The 14947-nt window shown below is 37.1% G+C and overlaps 1 protein-coding gene and 1 long non-coding RNA gene across 4 annotated transcripts in view; both read left to right on the forward strand.

Annotated features, from left to right (window-relative positions):
- Nucleotides 1-14947, forward strand: part of LOC143910319 (tRNA N(3)-cytidine methyltransferase METTL6) — a 67796-nt gene that overhangs the window by 34662 nt on the left and 18187 nt on the right. The gene's annotated exons all lie outside the window — the stretch shown is intronic.
- LOC143913975 (uncharacterized) lies at nt 331-5831 on the forward strand. The gene is made up of 5 exons (XR_013260786.1): nt 331-553; nt 2136-2376; nt 2463-2590; nt 5379-5540; nt 5621-5831. It is a non-coding gene; the product is annotated as an uncharacterized LOC143913975 (long non-coding RNA).

The following is a 14947-nucleotide window of genomic DNA, read 5'->3' on the forward strand; positions in this document are numbered from 1 at the left end:
TTCTTTTATATTATTTTGGAGAATATGTAGGTACATATGATTTGTCATCTTACAATTATTTTTTGTGAAAAGGTGCTACACATGTATTTATAAAAGTACGTTTAATATAAAATTCCAGCAAATGTAATATAATATAGCGAAAAAAATTAATAGTATGATTCGTGTTGTTACGAAAAATTGGTAAAACTGAAACGAAAAATAAAGCGGTATAAAGCATATGTATGTAGGTAGAATATTTGTCAGTGCATCGGAAATTCCTATAACGCTCCGTTCGCGGTCGTTCCTTGCAAAACGCAGAGTTTACGTAAGCTTGGCGACCACTTCACCAGCGGGCCGTGTCGGTGGTCGCCCACGCGCCCTGGTCGCCCGGTCGCCGTCGGCCAGTCGATGATCGCCCAGTGCGATGGGCGCCCAATTGACGCAGGGCCCAATTGACGCAGTGTCCGCCAGTCTCGTCGTCCAATTGTCGCAGTGGCGAGTAACACTGATCGCCCAATCGTCCTGGGCGCCCAATCGACCGTGTCCCTCTGATGTTTTGTGGCCAAAACTGATGGTTTCCTTCGTCTCATACTTTTTTTTTATTCTGGCTTTTATGCCATTTTTTTATTAAATTGATTTATTTGCGTATGAAATTCATACGCATACACTATGAATGTATAATACTTACTTTTTATTTATACCTATTTCATTACCAATAATTAAATAAATTGGGTTACATGTAAATTTTTTTAATTTCTTTATTTTTTATATTTTAAAAATCGCTATTATTTTTATTACTAACAATTTTATACGATGGCAAGAAAAGTCAATCTTACTAAAATCGTTAAAGTTTGAGTCCGAGTCATAAAATAAAGTCGAAGTCTTAGGGCGGTTTCAGACTAGTGTTTTATACGCGCGTATAATCTCGTTTTTTGAAGTGCATGTAGGCGCGTCTTTTTCCACACGCGCAACTCGTACGAGCGTAGACGCGCTTATAAGCTCGTATTATCCATGTTGATACTAAATCACCACTACCGGTTCGAACGAAAACGCCGGAATAAGCCCGTGTACGCGCGTCCGGTTTTTTGAAGCGCGAAAAGTAGCGCGCGTGTAAGCGCGTATGCCGAAACGACGGTATACGCGCAGAAAAATACGCTAGTCTGAAACCGCCCTTAATCGGTAAATTTTGATTCGACTCCACAGCCTTGGTCAAAACTCTTACTGTTAAGTCATTGACTATCACTGAATTGTCATAAGACTAGTTAAGAGTCATCATATATATAATATCGCTATTCTGTCTGTGTGTGTGTATCTGCGAAAACACTCGCCGTACTAATATATAATAGTCGTTTCGATTCGACATACATATGTACGTCGCAGCTAAAACACTAAAATGTACGAATATAATAAAGAAAGAAAAAAACTTCTATATATGCTATTTGCTACCACTGTTTCCTCTAGGCAAGTCTCTAGAGCATTTAGTGCCATCTATTGAAAATGTATTTAATTAATTAATTTTTCTATTGGTGTTTTATATTGTTTATATACATGTAGGTAGGTAGGTAGTTTTACCATTTTTTTTCATATTAAACAATTAAATATTTTTAAAAGAAATTCGACTGCGTGCGGATCGAACACAGAACCGTCACATTTCTTTTAATTTTTTTATTTTATTTAATAACTTACATAATACACCAGCACCCATGCGATGATATTTCATCGGGTACAACACTAGTAATCATATTAATAATATAAGTAAAATTTGATTCCACAACTAGCATGTGCATACTTGTATGATTTGCATGATTATAATAATTTGTAAATCTGCCTTATCATTTATTTATACATGTGCATAATTAACTTAACAATACTCGTTTACGTACGTAATTGATTATGAAATATTCCATTTTTTTAGAACTTGCGTTTTTTATCAATTATTGTACTTATATACCTACCTATATAATAGTATTGCATATGTTTTCATTTATACTACATGATTTGTTTAAACACGTTGGTTGCGCATCTAAAGTTTACAATGATTTGTAAAACTATATTACTTTGGTCTATAACATATTCGTTATTCTCTTACGCAGGTAACATTTTATTTTATAAGCATACTAAATCGACGATAATGTACATACAATGATTATTTCTAGCCGCAGACTCATCATCTTTCGACAAATGTCACATCAACGATCCTGGCTTGGATTTTTGTGTCACGCAAAGTGCGCGTAAGTTGCTGCCACTCATTATCAAGGGTATACCTGAGTTAAATCTGGAACCCTTCGATACAATTTTTATTGATAACGTCGTGTCTGCAGATGACGTGATATTTCAATTCAATCTTATAAACGTTACATATAACGGATTTAATGATGCGACTGTTGAGTCCGTAAAGTAATAGTCAAACAATATTGTTGTATTATACAATTTCATATTTGATACAATGTAGCAGTTCAGTGTAATGTGTATACCAATTTCAGAATTGACATCGAAAAACATGAATTAATCATTAGCCTATGTCACGGTGGAAGATTGAATTTCGGTGGAAATGTTACTAATCTCGCTCCTGATCCTATAGTATCCAAAGCTAGGGTTCTTGCAGATTTTTGTAAGTAATGAAAAACGAACCTTTGAAATCAATTGATGGTTTTTATTTTATATTTGAGACAATTTTATATTTTGATTGCTTACTGGCCGTACTGAAATACGGTAATTGGATTATTACGCACATTGAGATCGCCTAAAAGACAATTTTTGCCATGAAAATCGCGATTACGGAATATTTGACACTCGATTTCTCGTTAGCATGATAGTTATTATCAGTATGATGGACTTTTGGACTGTCAGATGTTCCGTTATAGGGATTTTAGTGACTTTTGAGCAAGCGCTTTATGGACAATAATCACCGAACCCTGAAATATGTACATGCTCTTTCGATTACGTTTTTCATTGTGTTTGAGCAGATTTTTGAATGTTTTGTTTAAGTTATTGAATTGTGAACTTATTAGTGTAATTCAGTGGTGTAACCCCAATTTTGGAACAACCAGTTCCCAATTTTTTTTTCAATTTATATATATGTACATATATATTTCGATAAAATGTCTTTTCTTTTTATGTTTTTGACTGCGACCTTTCCGAAGTTGTAACAATTTTCAAGATTTGTATGAATTTTTAGATTTCTAATTGATTTTATTATTACGAAATTATGTTCACAATACATCTTATATCTATTTTAATAGCTACTGATCTACTGATCATTTTCTATTTTACAATTTAATTTAATTTGGTAATCATAGTATTATATTATTCTAATGTTAATCTACAGCATAATAGGAAAAAGAGCTCAAAAACCTATTTACAATCCTTATAAATGCTCATAATACATCTAATACATAATATTAATTAAAGACTCTCTAAAGTCGATGACCTAAAGCAGATTGTGTTTAGGTAATCTGTGTTTATACCTGAAGGGTATAGACATTTTGTTGTAATCACCGAGACTCTTTACAAGTGTGTTAGTATGGTTATTAGTGATTCTGTCATAGAATCTACTGGTTAGTTTGTTAGTAATGTCTGTAACAAACGGCATATTATATATGGCATGCAGTTTTTTTTAAGTTAGTATATATGGGTGTATTATAAACTATTTTTAGGGATTTATTTTGTATTGCTTGGAGCTTGGAAAGGTTAGTATTCGAGGCGTTATTCCATACAGGTGAAGCATAGGTTAATAATGATAATATGAGCGCGCGATATAATTTTATTTTATTTTGAGTTGATAAAGAACTATGGCGATTAAGTGTTGGATATATTGAGAATTATACCCCGCAAGATTTCTAGTGGGTTTCCAGTAACTTTTGATTTTTAACAACGGGTTTCCGAAAACCCATTGAAACCATTAGGGTGACACCACTGAATTGTATATACTTATTCATTCGAGTAACCCCAATAAAAAAATATATGAGGATGTCAAATCGGTAATTGGACTATTCGTCACATTGTAGTGGTCACAAAGACAATTTTCGCCATGAAAATCGCGAATACACAATATTTGGCACTCAAGTTCTCGTTAGTATGATAGTTATCGTTAGTATGATGGACTTTTCGGCTGCCCGATGTTCCGTTATAGAGATTTTAGTGACTTTGTGACGAGTACTTTGTGACCAGTAATCACCGAACCGTCAAATCAAGTGAAATTGGTGACCAATTGACATCCAAACTTTACCTGGAAATGTAACATTTAGAATTCAGTTGGGTGCGCGAACTTTTTAACTTTTGTTGAAACCACATATACTGCAGATCTTACCACGAAATATCAGGCAAAAAGATAAAAGGCAGGAAGAATTTTATCAGGAAGAATAAACGTCACCGTCTTCAAAAATTGCGTAAATTTAGAAGTGTTTATTACGTTTATTTTCCACCATCAAACTATCAGAATCGATTTAAATTTCCATCGCTGACCAAACCGCGCGAAATGGAAAAGTTTCCAAACGACTGTGGGAAAAGATACTGAATCGCTTGCGAAGAAAACCTAAGAAGAGGCATTGTAATAATAATGAAAGAGAATATTTAACAAAAAAATGTTTAATTTTTACAATTTTCTTTATAATTGTGCCGATTATTATTAAAGTGAAATATGTAAGTCATTTAAGACCCACGCAAACTCTAGATATTCGCGGCACACATTGTCAAAATCTGTCCACATTACACAAATTGTCAAAATGTGTCCATCTTGACAATGTGTGTAATGTATAACCAATCCAACAGATTTGCATGTCCCCAATCTGGGCAATTTTATTTTCAATATTCACAATGCCATCTTAAAATCAAGTTGTGATTTCTTAAAACTATTTAAATTCTACTGCAGACATAGTACATAGCATCGGTTCGGTGATTATTCCACAAAAAACGATTTCGCGCACGGTTCGGTGATTACTAGTCAAATTTGAACCGGTCACAGGACAACCGGTCGCTCTAGATTAGTCACGCGTGATCACCTGTCACACTAAAACTGGTCACACCCTAAAATCGATCAACCAGTTTTCTCGTGACCGATTTTATGATGTGACCAGTTTTCTCGTGACCAGTTTTAGTGTGGCGGGTGATCACGTGTGACCGATCTAGAGCGACCGGTTGTCCTGTGACTGGTTCAGATATGACTAATAGTCCGTTTACCCTCGCGCACGTCACCAAAATCTCGATCACAGAACATCGGACACCCAAATACTCCATCAATCGTAAACTTCCCACGCAAAATATTATACTAACGAGAACTTGAGTGCCATATATTCCGTATTCGCGATTTTCGTGCGTGAAATCGTTTTTAGCGGAATAGTCCGTTTACCAGTAGCATCAATGCTTATGTATCATATGTCTGATTTAAATTACCTTTTCAGCTAATACAACTAGCAGTTATAAAATAAAATTTGCCGTGCAAAAAGGTAATAATTCAAAAGATCATTGGAGGATCACTGAGCACCAAGTGACAATGCACATAAGCAAAATTGATTTCAGTATCACATCTCTTTCAAACGATGACCAACGATATGCTGAACTTTGTAAACTCATTTTCATTACCTAATTGTTCGTATTTATTATAAAATTAAATGAAATCTTTGATGTTTTGGTTTTTTTTCAGATAATTTTTTAATACCTTATGCAAAGAGTCATCAGGCAACCGTAATTGGCATATTTATAAAGCCAATATTTATACACATAACAAATAAAGTAGTCGAACATATCGATAAAATTTTTGCTGCTATCGGGTTGGATGAAATGTTTCTTCAGTAGGGAAATATTGCTATGTTAATTTTATTATAGAGTATTTGAATAATAAAACTGTATTATTTAAACCAACATCTTTTCCATTTACACTTATACATTTATAATCTTGACAATCGTTTATTATGGATGTTTCAATATGCCTTCTGAATAAAGTCGAAACACTAATCTCTTCGATACTTTGTCGCGGACGAAGTACATAGTGCAGTTTCTATTTTTTATTTTCATTTTTTACTCTCATAGCAGACAAATTCAGTAATTTCATTTACAAAACATTTGGCGTGTATTATAAGAAATAAAATATCATTAAATTATATAAAAAAGTTAATCAAAATGACTCTTTTCTATATACAATATACATTGTAAATAGGTTTTTGAGCTCTTTTTCCTATTAACATTAACATTAGAATAATATAATACTATTATTACTAAAAAAAATAATAAATAAATTGTAAAATAGAAAATGATCAGTAGATCAGTAGCTATTAAAATAGATATAAGACGCACTGTGAACATAATTTAGATATAATAAAAAGCATTTAAAAATCAAATATACAAAATATGTATCTCAGTGGTTTCATACTAGTACTGGAAGTATACTTTCACTGGAGTCTTAGATAATTCATATTAAAATGAGGAAAAACCATTGGTAGGAATATTTATATCTCCAGGTTATATTATAGCTATATTTTTATACTTCTTTTGTATTTCTTTTTTCATTTGGGCACGCCCTCCGTGACCAATTGCTCTGTGGAATTCCAGAAGAAATGGCGTGCCGTAACCTCTGTTTTTATCGTACCGCCTTACTTACATACAAGGAGACTCAATATGATGTCACCTAGTTCTCTTGTATGCTGCTCGCGCACACGTAAGTAAAGCTGTGCGACAAAAACAGATAGATTTCCACGGCGCCACACTGTCCAGTAGTATTTGGAACGTTTAGCATACATGGAAAATAAGCGCGTGTTTGTGGCCCCCGAATCTTGGAGACCCCAAAATGGGCCTTTTCTACCAAAATCATTATCATTGTCCACAATACATTCATATGTCAAGAATAAATTAAATCAATACCTAATTACATAGTATTTACATAGTATTTTAAAATAGAACCTATTTTATTCCAAAAACTGTTAGTGTTTCAAGTACATACATATTTTTTATTTTATTTTATTTTATTTTATTTTAAAAAATCAATACCACAGAGACTTGACAGGTTGCCCCAAAGCGTCAATGTGATTTTAATACAAATAATAAAAATCATAAAAATTACAAAAAAAACATCATAAAAAAAATAATAAAAATCATAAATAAAAAAAAACATAAGAAAATAATAAAAATCATAAATAAAAAAAAAACATCATAAAAAAATAATAAAAATCAAGTAAAAAATATGTACACAAAATAAAAACAAAGAAATAATATTGAAAAATTTATATCGTGCTATTTAGGATGTGTTCCACCAACTCAACATAACTGGCATCGAATAGGTCCAAGTAATGTGCCAGTAAGTTAAGGAGTCGAACAGCTCTCGAGAGGGGGGAGTTCATGAGCACGTTTGATTTAGCCCTAATTGGCAAAAATATATCATGTTTTCTTAAAACTCTACGATTTTCCGGGACCCAGAATTTTAGTTTCTCCAGGATAGTGGGATTGTGAATCTCTCCTCTAAGTAATTTTACGAAATGTTTCCCAAGAAATAAATCTCTTCTCTTTGCCAGGGAGTTGAAACCCAAAGATCCCAAGACAAAGGCACTAGGGAACAGATATGGATAAAATCCAAATGTCTTCAGATATAAAAATCTAAGGAATTTCCTTTGGACTCGTTCCAACATTAGAGAGTAACGAAGTTGATAGGGAGACCATATAATGGAGCCAAACTCGAGCACACTGCGAACTAATGTACAATATAAGAGACGAATGGCAGTGAGCCCTAGTTCGGACGAATTACGGATTACGAATCCAAGGATTTTTGTTGCCCTATCACAGATATTCTCAATGTGAATGTTGAAACTCCAACTATTTTCGAAGACTATTCCCAGATCAGATATAAATAATTCTCTCTGAAGAAGAGAATCATGAAATTTATACGGATATTTAATAGGAGAACGAGAACGAGAGTAAGAAATGACCCGACACTTTAGGATATTGAAGGGAAGTTTATTAACATTAGCCCATTCATAAATAGAATTCAAATCCTCTTGCAAATAAAGAGCGTCAGGTAAATCAATTATTCTCTTATAGATTTTTAAGTCATCCGCATATAATAAAAATTTAGAATGGTGAATAGAAGATTGAATATCGTTGATAAATATTAGGAATAATAAAGGGCCAAGATTTGATCCTTGGGGAATCCCAGTAGTGGCAACATACTCATAAGAAAAGCAACTCCCAAACTTAACGAATTGACGTCGATCCTGTAAATAAGAAATAAAAAGACCAACAAGATTATAAGTAAATCCAATAAAACTTAATTTACTAACCAAAATTTTATGATCAACTTTATCAAACGCCTTCTCAAAATCAGTATATATTACATCCATTTGATTATTACAATCCAAAGTGCTGGTTATGTCATATAGTAAATAAATATAAAAAAATATGGTTATGTAAAATCCTAGTGAAAAACAATATACTGAAAAGATGGTAAAAAACGATGATAGCATTTTTTAACTGAAGTGGGGGCCTCAAATTTCAAATGCGCCTGGGGCCCTCCATTTACTTGATTCACCGCTGAGAACACTTGTTCCATCGGATCATAATAAAATATTTGTGAATCTGCCACCAAAAATATTAGATGCTCTCTTCTTAATGTACTATTTATAGTTTATAAATCTATTGAGTGATATGCTTTCATCAACTGAGCTGCCGAAATTGTACATCTACTAGTAAAAGTATACTTTCAATGGAGAATTCAAATTCATTGTAACACATATACGGATATTATTTAATTACTATAAATATTGAAAGAATGAAACAGAATTTTTAAAGCACCTGATCTCTTTATATGATTCTTGCTATTCAGTATGCTACCTTTGCATTCAGGGGGGTCATTTCAGCTTTTCCCAGGGGGAGGCAAAATTTTTGACCAGTGAGGAATGACTTTCTAGGGGGGGGGGGGGTGGATTATATTAATAAGTGAGTATATATGAATTTTAATTCTTTATTTTAATCATTTTTCAGTAATAGAAAGGCAATGCTGTTCAACAATTTGTTTCCTGGGATAAACGAGTTTTACAAATATCTTTCAAAGCAAGACAAACAACAAAACAAAATATATTTGGGAGCTAACATTTTTTTCTGGGAAAAATCGACTTGTTCATACCTGACAATGTTCTAAATAATTTCAATATTCTATTTTTGTTGGTTTAGTATTTTAATTCAAATTCATAATAATACACTATATTGCTGTCGGTTCCCTCATCACTGAGGATCGTGAATGTGATGTCCGGTCAACCGGCTGCCTCCATTTAGTTCTAAATTCAGCAAGGCGAAGACTTGCTACCGTGGAAGCGCCCGTCGCTGCAGATACTTGGTTAGTCCAGCGTGCGGGGGATCTGCCTCTGGATCTTCTGTCTTCCACGCTACCAACCACAACCAACCGCTCCAGGCTCTCCTCACCTCTTCGTGCAATGTGGCCGAAGAGCTGCAATATACGTTTCAGGCATATTGTTGACAGTCTATCCTTGATTTTTAATTCTTCAAGAATAGACACATTCGTGCGTTTCTCAGTCCAAGGCACGCGCAGTAGCCGTCTCCAGGACCACATCTCAAAGGCATCGATTCTCCGTCTATCCGCCACCTTCATGGTCCACGTCTCGACACCATAAAGGCAGACAGAAAAAACGAGACTCTTCACGAGACGGATTTTGACAGCAGTTGTAATGGCTCTATTCTTCCAAATCTTCGTTAGTTGTGACATTGCCGATTTTGCTAATGTAATCCGGCGCCGTCTTTCCAATTCGCTGCCGCTGTTGTTAGATATGAGTGACCCCAGATAGACAAAATTATCGACCACCTCTATACCGTTTAAAGCTGAGTTGTTGTTTTACAGCTGTTGGTGACGGTCAATTATCATAATTTTTGTTTTGGGGCGGTTTATCTGGAGGCCAAGTACATTATCTTAGTGATAGGAAGCAATTTGTTAGATATGGTCTTTATGAATCTCCTTCATTTTTTACTCGATCTGGTGTTACTCAGGGGTCCACTTTAGGCCCATTACTATTTACAATTCTTATTAATAGCCTCCCTAGAGTTTTATGTAATGCATCATGTCTCTTGTTTGCTGACGACGTTAAATTATTTTTTGCTGTCAAGGATGAGAGGCAAGCCTCTCTCCTTCAAGCTGATATTAACGCTGTCTTGGAGTTCAGTTCTAGTTTAGGCCTTGAACTTAATTTAAACAAATGTGCAATTATGAGCTATGGACGTGCACATTCGCTCTATTGTCACGGATATTCCATTAGATCCGTCTTGTTGAAGCGTGTGGAATCTATTGTCGATTTGGGTATCACTTTTGATCCTCAGCTCACCTTTCACAACCATATCAAGAAAGTCGCTGACGTTTCCTTTCGTCGACTTGGATTTGTTTTGAGATATGCAAGATTATTCTCCAATCCTTTGTCTTCTCGCTTGCTTTTTAATTCGCTTGTGAGAAGTAAGCTAGAGTATAATGCGATTGTGTGGAATCCGCATGAAGCAAATTACTCTCTGATGATTGAGAAAGTGCAAAAAGCATTTCTTCGTTTCCTATATAGGAAAGAATATGGGTATTACCCATATCTCTACCCCACTCCTTTCCTTTTGGGCATGCTTGGGTATAATTCCCTTGAACTTCGGAGAAACTTCTCATTAATTCGTTTCGTTCTCCTGCTCTTACGTGGTAATACGTCATGCCCGTTGTTGCTGGAGCAGTTGGGACTTTATGTCCCTAATCACTATGTGCGTGGTAGACATCATCATTTGCTGGCTGTACCTCCTGCCCGCACAGTCCTTTTTCGAATGGCTCCTATTCCAAGAGCTATCCGACTTCTTAATGAAATCGTTGCTGCCGAGACTGAATGTGATATTTTCCACCTTAGTGAGCGTAAATTGTCGGAAATTACTCTAACCCATTTATCTGGTAGTCTGCGCTCATCATTGTTTTCATGATTGATTGTGATTTATGAGTGAAATTTTGATTAACTCTCTTCTATTTGGGCCTTACAGGGATGTTTTGTATTTGTAGTTGTTTCTTACATATTTATTGAAACTGGCTGTAGGTGCAAGGCATTCCTTATGCTATATTTTATTTGATATTTTTACTTTATCTGTTATTATAAATGCTATTTTTTATGTTTATGTATGAATGTATTTATGTTTATGTTTAATTGTTATTTTGTTTTTTTTTTTCTTTTTTGTGCTATATTTTTTGACCATTGTGGCGCTTTAGGAATTCCTGTTATGCCACAATGGTCTGTTTAAAATAAATAAATAAATAAATAAATAAATAAATAATTACTCTCTGTCTCAACACGACGGATCAGTTCGGCCATTTCTTCATGATTATTAGCTATGAGCGTTGTGTCATCCGCATACCGAAGATTGGATAGTTTTCTTCCACCAATGGACACTCCACCCTTCCAACCATCCAGTCCTCTACGCATTATATACTCTCCATATATATTAAATAGGTCTGGAGATAATATACACCCTTGCCTTACTCCACGTTGTACTCGAAAATTTGTCGAGTTTAACGAATTGATTCGAACTACTGCATTGTTATCATTATACAAGTTATATATTATTTTTACAAGATGCATGGGGACTCCCATGTCCAGTAGAACTTTCTACAGATAGTCCCAGTTCACAAATTCAAAAGATTTTTTATCTAATCTATAATTTGGAAAGAGACTTTGTATGTATGTAAATATCCTTGGTCTTCGTCGTCGTCGTCGTCCGTAGATCGGTGACGTCATCGAACACGTGATTCGATTTTTTTTTTTTTTTCGATCCATGGGCGCCGATTTGTTTTATTCGTTTCGCGAGTAGCTTCATGGGGCCCCGCCAGGGGCGCCACAAGGGGCGCAGCCCCGTGGGGCCCCGAAGGGGGCCCGGAGGGCGCAGCCCCATGGGGCTCAAAAGGGGGCGCAGCTTTATGGGGCACAGCCTTATCGGCCGCAGCCTTATGGGGCGCAACCTTATGGGGCGCAGCCTTATGGGGCGCTGTCTTATGGGGCGCAGCCTTAGGGGCGCAGCCTTATGGGGCGCCGCCTTATGGGGCGCCGCCTTATGGAGCTTAGCCGCATGGGGCCCCGAAGGGGGCGCAGCCTCATGGGGCGAAGCCCCATGGGGCGCAGCCTTATGAGGCGAAGCCCTAAACGGCAACTGATCATGGGGGCGAAGCCCTTGACGGCATTTAATCATGGGGGCGCGGAGGGGCGAAGCCCTAATAGGCATTAACTAAGGGGGGCGAAGCCCTAGGCGGCATTTAATCATGAGGGTGCGGAGGGGCGAAGCCCCAAAAGGCATTAATTATGGGGGGCGAAGCCCTAAACGGCATTTAATAATGGGGGCGCGGAGGGGCGAAGCCCTAAAAGGCATTAACTAAGGGGGGCGAAGCCCTAAACGGCATTTAATAATGGGGGCGCGGAGGGGCGAAGCCCTAAAAGGCAACTGATAATGGGGGCGAAGCCCTAGACGGCAATTAACCATGGGGACGTGGAGGGGCGAAGCCCTTATCGGCAACTGATCATGGGGGCGAAGCCCTAGATGGCATTTAATCATGAGGGTGCGGAGGGGCGAAGCCCCAAAAGGCATTAGTTAAGGGCGGCGAAGCCCTAAACGGCAGTTAATCATGGGGGCGCGGAGGGGCGAAGCCCTAAAAGGCAACTGATCATGGGGGCGAAGCCCTAGACGGCATTTAACCATGGGGACGTGGAGGGGCGAAGCCCTTATCGGCAATTGATCATGGGGGCGAAGCCCTAGACGGCAATTAACCATGGGGACGTGGAGGGGCGAAGCCCTAAAAGGCAACTGATCATGGGGGCGAAGCCCTAGACGGCATTTAACCATGGGGACGTGGAGGGGCGAAGCCCTTATCGGCAACTGATCATGGGGGCGAAGCCCTAGACGGCATTTAATCATGAGGGTGCGGAGGGGCGAAGCCCCAAAAGGCATTAGTTAAGGGGGGCGAAGCCCTAAACGGCAGTTAATCATGGGGGCGCGGAGGGGCGAAGCCCTAAAAGGCATTAGCTAAGGGGGGCGAAGCCCTAAACGGCAATTAATCTTGGGGGCGCGGGGGGCGAAGCCCTAAACGGCAATTAATCTTGGGGGCGCGGGGGGTGAAGCCCTAAAAGGCATTAACTAAGGGGGGCGAAGCCCTAGACGGCTTTGAATCATGGGGGCGCGGAGGGGCGAAGCCCTAAAAGGCAACTGATCATGGGGGCGAAGCCCTAAACGGCAATTGCTCATGGGGCGTGGAGGGGCGAAGCCCTAGAAGGCAAAGGCTCAGGGGGGTGCCGAGGGCGAAGCCCTAGAAGGCAAAAAAAAAATTTGATTTTTTTTTTTGATTTTTTAAAAAAAAAATTTTGATTTTTTTTTTTTTGATTTTTTTTTTTATTTTTTTCTATTTTTTTTTTAATTTTTTTTTTTAATTTTTTTTTTAAATTTTTAAATTTTTTTTTTTTTTTTAATTAAATTAGCTTAGTCATGTTTAAGCGGTTTATATTATAAACACTGAGCGAAGCCGGGTAATACAGCTAGTAGTCTATAAAACAAAGAACGGCTGGAGTTTGAAACTCCCGACATTTTTCAATAAGCTGACGTATATTCAGTATTTGTTCCCTCGTCCCTTTGCCTTTTACAAACCCTGCTTGTTCGTTCGGTATTTGCCATCCAAGGTAACTGCTCAAACGATCTTTAATTATATACAGCAATACTTTACTAGAGTGCGATATTAAGGCTATAATTCTCGCATTTTTTTGTAGATCCTTTCTTGTGTAAGGGAATGAATATTGAATTGACCCAATCTTTTGGCCATACTCCGTTTACCCAGATCTTGTTGCACATATTACATAGCGCCTTTATCGCAGTTTCACCAAGCTCTTTCAGAAGTTCAGCTTGTATACCATCGCTGCCAGGAGACTTTTTACATTTCATTTTTTTTATGGCATTTACAACTTCAGATGTCAAGATGTCAAGCTCCCTGACATCATCAATTAGGGAAACAATTGAGGTCGACGAACTACCACTGTACAATTCCGAACAGTATTCTTTCCATCGGTTGAGTATCACATCAATATCTGTAAGCGTGTTTCCAAATTGATCATCTATTGTCCAAGTTTTGGGTGAAAATTTTTGAGTGACGATTTTTACTTTGTGAAAAAAATCCCTTGCCTGATTCTTTAATGCGTATTTTTCGATCTCCTCACATATGTCATTTATATATTTAGCTTTATCCCGCCTACAACTCCTTTGAATATCTTTATGTAATATTGCACACCTTTCAAGATATTCTGTCGATGTTATGCCAGTTTGTTTAAGTCTTTTACGTTCTTTTATCCTTAACCCAAGTTGAATCAGAGATAAAAGACTTACGATATTCATTTTGCGGTGTTTGATGTTTTCTAGCATACCGAATTATGGGCTGAAAAGTTCGTAGGCTGACACATAGATAGCGCTACTAGTATTAAATCCATATGATTTTTAGTTAGCCCTAACCTTAAAAAGACACGTGTATAAATTTGACAGCTGTCGTACTATTAGTTTGTGAGTTATAGCATTTTGAGTGAAGCAACTTTTATTAGTTTGAAAAAATGGATAAAAAGGAATTTCGTGTGTTAATAAAGCATTGTTTTTCGGCGAAAGAAAATACTATTGAAGCCAAGGTTTGGCTTGATAAACATTATTCGGACCTTGCACCAGGAAAATCAACCGTTGAGAAGTGGTTTGCTAAGTTTAAACGAGGCGAAATGAGAACCGAGGACGATGCACGCAGTGTACGCCCCAAAGAGGCTGTTACCGACGAAAACATCAAAAAAGTCCACAAAATAATTTTGGATAACCGTAAAGTGAAATTGATTGAGATAGTTGAGACCCTAAAGATATCAAAGGAACGTGTTGGACAGATCGTGAATGAATATTTGGGTATGCGAAAGCTCTGTTCAAAGTGGGTGCCGCGCGAGCTCACAATCGACCAAAAACAACA

The sequence above is a fragment of the Arctopsyche grandis genome, chromosome 1 (assembly GCF_051622035.1).
Source record: "Arctopsyche grandis isolate Sample6627 chromosome 1, ASM5162203v2, whole genome shotgun sequence".
NCBI classification, from domain to species: Eukaryota; Metazoa; Arthropoda; class Insecta; order Trichoptera; family Hydropsychidae; genus Arctopsyche; species Arctopsyche grandis.